Source organism: Hydractinia symbiolongicarpus, chromosome 8 (genome assembly GCF_029227915.1).
Source record: "Hydractinia symbiolongicarpus strain clone_291-10 chromosome 8, HSymV2.1, whole genome shotgun sequence".
Taxonomy (NCBI): Eukaryota; Metazoa; Cnidaria; class Hydrozoa; order Anthoathecata; family Hydractiniidae; genus Hydractinia; species Hydractinia symbiolongicarpus.
Genome location: NC_079882.1, coordinates 5,123,374 through 5,132,276, shown reverse-complemented (window position 1 = coordinate 5,132,276; position 8,903 = coordinate 5,123,374).

The following is an 8,903-nucleotide window of genomic DNA, read 5'->3' as shown; positions in this document are numbered from 1 at the left end:
ATTCTCTTCCGCATTTTAATACTTTGCTTCTGTATTTTCACAATTTTCCCCTGTGCTTTTACTAGCTAACTAAGCTAGCTAGACTTTTCACAACTGGTCTGCAGTGTTGCATCTAAAGTCGTATATTTTAGCTTTTTGCATAGTTTATAAACGACACCAGTACATAAACCATGTTACAAGCTATTCTGTCAATCTATTATTATTGTAGCATATTGTGTATAGCTACATATGGTTATATTATAGGCTCAAAACCAAACCAGGGATCCTTTGATTATTCAGTCATAAGATGCTGAACCAGGAATTTTGCAGTTTTCACTTTTGCCAGCGCATTTCTTAATCAAAGGTAGTTTGTTGTGTAGTTCAGATCAGCTAAAGTATATTCGTAGATTCAACTGTACCAAATCAGATATTTTACCGTCAGATTGGCCAAAACAGGCATTGTTCTACCCATATTGCGAAAACAGCCTGTTTATAAACAGGACGACCGGATTATGTACGCATGGCTTGATTATGTTTTTTTTTTGCCTGATTATGTCGTCTGACCGGATTATGAACCCTGGATATAATGGCTGACTTAGGCAGGCTGTGATTGGCATTTTCTTTGAACTTTTGTGAATGAACCATTGACAAATTATTGTCACATGTCATTTTTCTCTCCAAAATAGAACACTATTGTAAATTAGGCATGGCGAAAAAAAAAAAAAGCCTCAAAATTATATTTCTCTGCAGGATAAAACACTATTGAAAACTAGGCATAGTGAAAGAAAGAAAGTATTGATGTAATTCTTAGTGAGTACATTTCCTCTTGTGAGTACATTTCAACATAATATGCTTTAAAGTAACTAGATTTTGCGGATGGGTTGCGGATTCCACTAAATTTCATTTCATTTAAGAACAACAACAACTTTGCCACCACGGCTACTTGCTTGTCAGAAGTGATGATGAATGATATAAAAGCCGGCCTGCCCCAATTTCATTCTATAAGTCTTAAATAATATTAGACTGTTTTACATAAGTTAGCCTGCCCCGATTATGTGCGTTTTTAAGTAAAAAATTGGGTTGAACTGTCGTACATAATGAGCCGGCCTGTCCTGATTCTGTTGCCCTGATTATGTACTTTCTGCCCCATTCTTAACCTGGGCAAGCAGCTGTACATAATCGGGGCAGCTTTTATTATCCGGGCAGAACAGCATCTACTGTGTTTAGCATACAGTTAAAATAATCAATCAAAACATTATGACAAACAGAATTTTTGTGAGTTATAATAATCATTGTAACCAATGCTGACCGTGCATTCCGAATACAAAAACTAGAACACATTAATGACAACTGAGCCTGGTTTAAACTGGTATATTGTAGCACAAATATCACTTAATGACAGTCAAAAAACATGACAGAACAAAAATCTCTGAAACACAGGATTCCTGGTTTGTAGGTTGAGCCTAAGTAATATATATCTATAAATATAGCATATACCAGCCTAATTACCCAATTATCTAAACAAACAGCTCTAGTGACAATCTGTTCTGCCCAGATTGCGAAAACAGCCTGTTTATAAACAGGACATTCGGATTATGTACCTATGACCCTATTATGTTTTTTTGCCCCATTATGTTGTTATGTCGTACATAATGAGCCGGCCTGTCCTGATTCTGTTGCTCTGATTATGTACTTTCTGCCCCGTTATGTTGTGGTGACCGAATTATGAACGCTGATATAATGGCTGCCTGAGGCAGGTTTTGATTGGCATTTTCTTCGATCGTTTACGAATGAAACATTGACAAATTATTTTCACAAAATGATGGATTTCTCTGCAAGATAGAACAACATTAAAAACTGGGCATGGCAAGAGAAAAAAGTCTTTTCTTTGCAAGATAAAACACCATTCAAAACTAGGGATAGCAGAATAAAAGTCTCTATGTAAATTGCAAATCCTAAAATTTAGTTTCCACAAAATTTCGTTTTATTTGAGAACAACAACAACTTTGCCACCTAAGGCTATTTGCTTGTCACAATTGATATAAAAGCTGGTTGGCCACGATTATGTTTGTCCATAAGTGAGGAATAACGTAAAAGTGTTGAAATAATATAAAAATTTTGTACATAAGCAAGCCTGCCCCAATTACAGTACAGTCTAAATGTAATCTATATACCGCGTACACGCTAATATCACACCTTTGCGTGGAGGACGGCAGTTGTTTGTCTTTTGTTATAATTAAATCCCTTGAGCGTTTTGCGAGTTTATATTTGCGTGTTAAAAAACAATGCGCTCGCGAAGAAATATCGGAGCAATTATATTTTTCCAATAGTTAGATGCATTGTGTAAATGTATTGATAAGCTATTCCCTTAAGTATTAACGTTAAGTAATTAAATAATAAAAATCTTTCACGAAGTTTTATAATACATTGCGCAAGAATGTATTGTTGATTTAATTACTTAAAAAAATCCCAGCGCATTCAATCTAAGAAACATACGAGAAGCATTGTTCACAACTATTAAATGCCGCTTTTTCATTTTTAAACTTTTAAAATGCGATCTAAAAAAGCATTTCTATCACCGCATTTCGTTTATAAACTTTTTAACTTTGATTTAAAAAAGCATTTCTATCGCATTTCGTTTATAAACTTTTTAACTTCGATTTAAAAAAGCATTTCTATCGCCGCTTTTTGTTTATAAACTTTTAAAATGCTATCTAAAAACATTTCTATCGCCGCATTTCGTTTATAAACTTTTATAATGCAATCTAAAAACATTTCTATCGCCGCTATTTGTTTTTAAACTTTAAAAATGCGATCTAAAAAAGGATTTCTATCGCCGCTTTTCGTTTATAAACTTTTAAAAAGCGATCTAAATCTAGATCGCTTAATTACTGCAATTAAAATTTTCAAAAGAGTTCTCGCAAAATAGATTGCTAAAATTGATCTTGCAACCTATTGTGATTAAACAATTGATCGCGTGGGGTCATTGTTTATCAGCGAGCCAATTATTTTCTTAAAAAAAACAAAAGCTATTGTTCTGTGTAACTATTCATGCGAGTTTCGCGTCCGCGGTAGATTACATTCAGACTGTACTGTATGTTCATTTTTAAGTACCAAATGATACTAGACTGTTGTACATGTACAAGCCGACCTGCCCTCATTATGTTCGTTTTATAAGTAACAAATAATATTTTTTAACTGTCATACATAAGCTGGCTTGTCCTGATTATGCTGCCTCGATGATGTATTTTCTACCATGTTTATAAACGGGGCAAGCTGCCGTATATCATCCAGACGGCGTTCATAATCCGGGCAGAACAGATCTAGCAGCTCCTCTCATCATATAACTTTATTATTTTGACTATAAGCCATCTTTAGAAACAAGTTTGCAAAAATGCTGGTGAACAAGGTGAGTGTTTGCATATGGTCAAGTGAAAAAGAAATCAACTGAAACGTCATTTTTCGTAATTTATGCCTTGATTCCGCGATTCCGTGTTTTTCTAATGTGTTATTCACTGGAATTATATCTAAAGTCTATTTTATGATTAAAATGATTGCAATACTTGGCGAGTTGTCTCAGATGGAGTTAGTAGCTGTCTGTAACATTGCCATGTACCTTTTCCTGTTGTTAAAAAACAGGACCTAAGAATTTTTTTTTCACTTGGTGAAGTGAATTACCAAAGGAGATCTGTAGAGAAGAGCACACGTGGTAATAAAAATTATTTCTTAAAAATATTCTCGAGCCTGTCTAGTTTCATAATAATATAGGTTAATTTTGGATTTCATGAATGATAACACTGATAACAATAGATTAAAATGTCAACCTCCATTGCAAAAATATTTTCTTATCTGTGATCTACCTAAGAGATGGTTACGCTGTCTGTTTCATAAAGTGCACAAGTTTCAGTGCTGGTGGCAATGGTAATATAGTATATGCATCATAGACATAAGTCTCAGGGTATCATGTCATAGCAATTCATTTTTGTCAGTGAAAACAGAAAGTTACTAAGAAAGGTGAAATCGCGGAATTAAGATGTTCACGTAATTTGGTCGGTATATGCTATATTATATATATGTGAAAACAACCAAAACAACCTTATTTTTTATCGCAATTTTTGACAAAAGTTTAAAAACAAGAACAATAAAAAACTATTATATGCTTGTTTACCTTTACTAACCATTATTATTGTGCTTTGATTTAAGAATCAGGCCTTGACAAGGACAAGGGTCCCAAGAACTAGTTAAAAAAGCTGTGTAAAAGCTCCAATAAGTGGTGATGGTGTTTGATGATGCAAATAATGGCTGGATAATTTGGCACAATAATTTCGGAAATTTTTATTCTGACTAACACTATTATTTCAACTTGACTCTAATTTATTTGATTCTAACTCCTGCTTTATATTTTGTACCTTTTGTTTTCTTTAAGAGGTTTTAATGTGGAATTCATTTTGTGCAGGCCTATCAGTAAGGGCTGATTGATTGTTCTCTGGTATGCAGAGACGTACCCAATACTGAAAAATGAGATGATATCAATTAATTGCTAGTTAAGCAATATTAGGCCTATTAATAAGGGGTGAACAATTCTAAAAAATGGGATTATAGCTGAGCCATTATTACCTGCTCCCTCAGTTTCACAAAAAGTTTGACTAGTAGCTGAGCAATTTTAATTTTCAAACTTGGCACTCTATGTGTGTATTTCCTATATAACACATTTTTTTCATTTAGATTAACATAGAACTTATACAGTACAGTCTGAATGTAATCTATCTCGCGCACACGCTAATATCACACCTTTGCGTGGAGGATGGCAGTCGTTTGTCTTTTGTTATAATTAAATCCCTTGAGGGTTTTGCGAGTTTATATTTGTGTGATAAAAAACAATGTGCTTGCGAAGAAATATCAGAGCAATTATATTTCTTGTAATAGCAAGATGCGTTGTGTAAATGTATTGATAAGCAATTCCCTTAAGTATTAGCGTGAAGTAATTAAATAATAAAAATCTTTTGCGAAGTTTTATAATACAATGCGCAAAAATGTATTGTTGATTTAATAACTTAAAAAGATTCCAGCATGTTTAATTTAAGAAACATACAAGAAGCATTGTTCACAACTATTAAATGCTGCTTTTCGTTTATAAACTTTTAAAATGTGATCTTAAAAACATTTCTATCGCCGCTTTTCGTCTTTAAACTTTTAAAATGCGATTTATAAAAAAAAAATTTATATACCTCAAATGCTGCAGTAACGTATTTGATCTGTTAATATACACACATATTTTATCAAAACTATGCATTATTTTAATTGATACATGTTTTGATATATTCTTAAGTCATCTTCAGTCTAAATGTTTTACAAAGGCTTGTAGTGTATATATGTACAAGGGCAACGGACAAAAGCTAAATTTACAAACCTTACAAATTATTTTGATAATTATCAAAAGGTTAACTACAAGAAAACAAAAATTAGAAATAATTAGTCAGGTTACAAACAGAAAAAAAAGTGAGAAAGTGAGAAAAAAGTTTATCTTATTCTGTTATGTTGAGAATTAGTAATTTAATATGTATTTTCAAAAACCACTTCATTTAAAAAATATAAAAATGCACAAAGCTTTTCGTAACATTGCATTATCAAGTGAAAAAATATTTCTAAGCTAAGAAAACATATACACGTATCTAAAGTAAAATAAGTAGTTTTCAATCCAAAACAGTCTCAAAGGACAATCAAAATTAGGTCTCAAAGGACAATCCGCAAACGAAAGGATATAAAAAGCCGGGAGGAAATTGGTAATTTAATATATATACATTAAGTAAATTCGAAATATTAAAGCAAATATAAAACAATTTTTTTCTTAAGTTTACAACATGCTTCCCTCTCCAAAGCCACCATTTTGTGATATTTTTTTCAGATAAAACCAGTTTGACACCACTTCCCCCCAGTTGCAAAAAATGCCCCTTGTGCATGTTGCTGCAAACCAATTAATCAAGACTCAAAGCAAAAGAAGAAAAGTAAATTATTACTACTAAGTTTTATTTCTATAAAATGTCTATGCTTTTAATAATTATTCATTCTTCGGCTTTTTAATCAGGTAAAAAACAAAGACCTGCGTGGATTCATTACCAAAGTTGATACTCTTCCAAAAGGAGTCTTGATACAAAATGACAACCTTTTACCAGATGTTTTGACCAAAGCTGGCAGAAAGCCTGTGGCAATTTTTATTTTTAGTCTACTGACTCCTTGTATTTGAGCATTAGGTCATGTCTTTTTGTTTTTACGTAAAATTATGGGCTGCTAGCAAGCCGTTTTTGTGCTATGTGTAATATACCTAAATTAACTGTACAAGAATATTTTCCTATCACGTTAATAGAAGACCACTAGCTAGCCAAGATAATGAAACCAGAATAAATTATTTTTTTAATTTTCTGAAACAATATCGACAAATACTTTATTTGTGATTATTTGCACCTTGTGGTCACATTAACATGTGCGAATAAAATATTATAGAATAAAGCATTCGGGTTTTTTGAAAGTAGTTTTTAAACTTGTGAAATCAACTTGTGAATTTTAATTTGTGGGTTGTAAAAATAATAAAATATAAAACAAATCTTTAAATTTTTTTAAGTGATTGTTGAGCGCCATCGCCACATTTTTACAATGTTATTTTTAAGGGCTGAAAAGTTGTTTGATTTGTTTAGTTTTTTTCTTTACTCTTTTTTTTTTAAAGTGGAGACGTCTAAAGTTTAACAAACATTCTTTTTACTTTATATAATTAAAAATTAATGTATTTGGAAATAAGTTAAAGGTACATAACTGTCAGTTTCATGCTGAACGATTATGAAATGTACAGTGATAAATGTTTATCACAGTACATTTCATAATCGTTCAGCGTGAAACTGACAGTTATGTATTTTTGCCTTTTTTTCAAATGCATTGAATTTTAACACCGCTCTACTTCATCTTTGTTGGTATTGAGCACTTTATCAACAGAAATAACTTTTGAAAACTACTTTATATAATTATTATATTTGTTTCTGGATCTATTTTCCTAGCTGCTTATGTTTTTTTTGTTTCAAATCGTGATGTAACATTCACAATAGGTTGCGACAGATCGCATTGTTCAGGATGCTAAAAAACTTTGTGATTGTGACAACTCAATTGTGCGGATTGTGCATGATACACGGTCCATGATGTTATGTGTCCTGATTCCGGTACAGTATATGTATATATATATATAATTTTTTTGCAGTGGTTGAGGCTTTATTGCTACTGATATTTTTTCATTGTAATGATTCAGAAAAATAGATCACTTGTAAAAAATCTTGTATTCAAAATTGCTGGGAGCCAAAGTTCAAGTCACTAGAATCTAGTATATCATTTATTCCAAATGGATTTTATGTTAATAATATTAATGAGCAGACCAAAATTCTCATCAATACTGTCAATGTTGTAATTTTCTCTAAATCCAAACCTGTAAATCTTGAAGGTGCAAAATAAAAAATTCAATATAGTTTTATGGGCTTTGCTTGGACTGACAATTTCTGTGTTTTTATCATGGGCTAACAACTAGTTTTAAAAAATTATGTAGAAATAGATTGGTAAGTTGGAGAGAAGTACTTATATTCTTGTGCTGTCTTAAACAACTGTTGCAAAATTTTGCCATTGTCATAATGGCCAATCTCTACAGCGTCCACAACAGCAAAAGTTTAATGTTGTCATGGATGCAGAGGGCTGGCAATGTTTTTGACGAATGTATTTTGATGGTTTTTGAGCAATTCATGGTGATGTTGCGGTTTTGTATAATCCTGTTGTTTTTTAAACAATCTACTGTATAGGGTTGTCCAGGTTTTGATGGTTTCTAAACAAATTAGGACAATATTACGTTTTCCAAATTTTGCTTTAAATCCTGCTTTAATGGTATGTCAATAATCCACAACAACTTTTTTATGATTCTGTTTTTGTGGTTAAATGACCTACAGTATGCCAATGTTTGCTCTTATGATCCTGTTTGATGGTCTTAAGTGAATTATGATAATGTTGTGGTTTTGTTAGATCACGTTTTGATAGTTTTTAAACAATCTACGGTCATTTTTCTCTTTCTGTGGGGTTCTATGATTTCATTTTGATTTTTTGTAAGCTGTGTTTTTCCAGCCTAATTGAAGTAAAGATAAATTGAGCTCATTTCTATGCTAAGTTATAGCTGGATAAATATATGTCTCATAATAGCTGAATTCAAATAATTTAGAAAAAGGTTTATTTAGAGCCAAATTGGAACAGAATTTGTAGACATTTCTTGAGCAAGTTAGTTTGTGCATGCAAAACATTTGGTTGAAGTATTTTCCATGTTTGTATGTTGATAATCAGCAAAATGATTTAATTTTATTCATACATATATATATATATATATGAATGTATCTAAAATGCTTTAATTAGTGTGCTGTTTTCCGTGATATGATCATTAGTTCTTTAGTTTCATTATGTACCCAAAACAAATAAACGGCCCAAATTTGCATATTTTTCTTTTCTTTTTTTTTTCTTTTTTGATTATGTTTTTAAAAAAATTTATATGCCACAAATACTAAAACCAAAAATTAGTAGGTTTTTCTCTCCTCCAATTTTATTAAATGCTATTAAAACAAGTTTTATTCAATAAAAAAAAAAAAGATTACAAAAGAGGTTTTAAAAAATTCAGTTTAAAAGCAAATTATCTAGCGGTGAGGGCGTGTGCTGTTGTTGTATAACAAAATTGTTTTTTCTTGATATTATTTATTACGAACTTCACTACCATTTATATAGTATATAGACAGGGTTCGAATTAGAAAACCAAAGTTGGTTTGCAAAAATTTCAGCTCTCTGTAATGAGTTTTACTTTTTCCTGCGTTATTATTTTTATGTTGGAGACAAGTGGGGGACGTTTCAACTTGTAAACC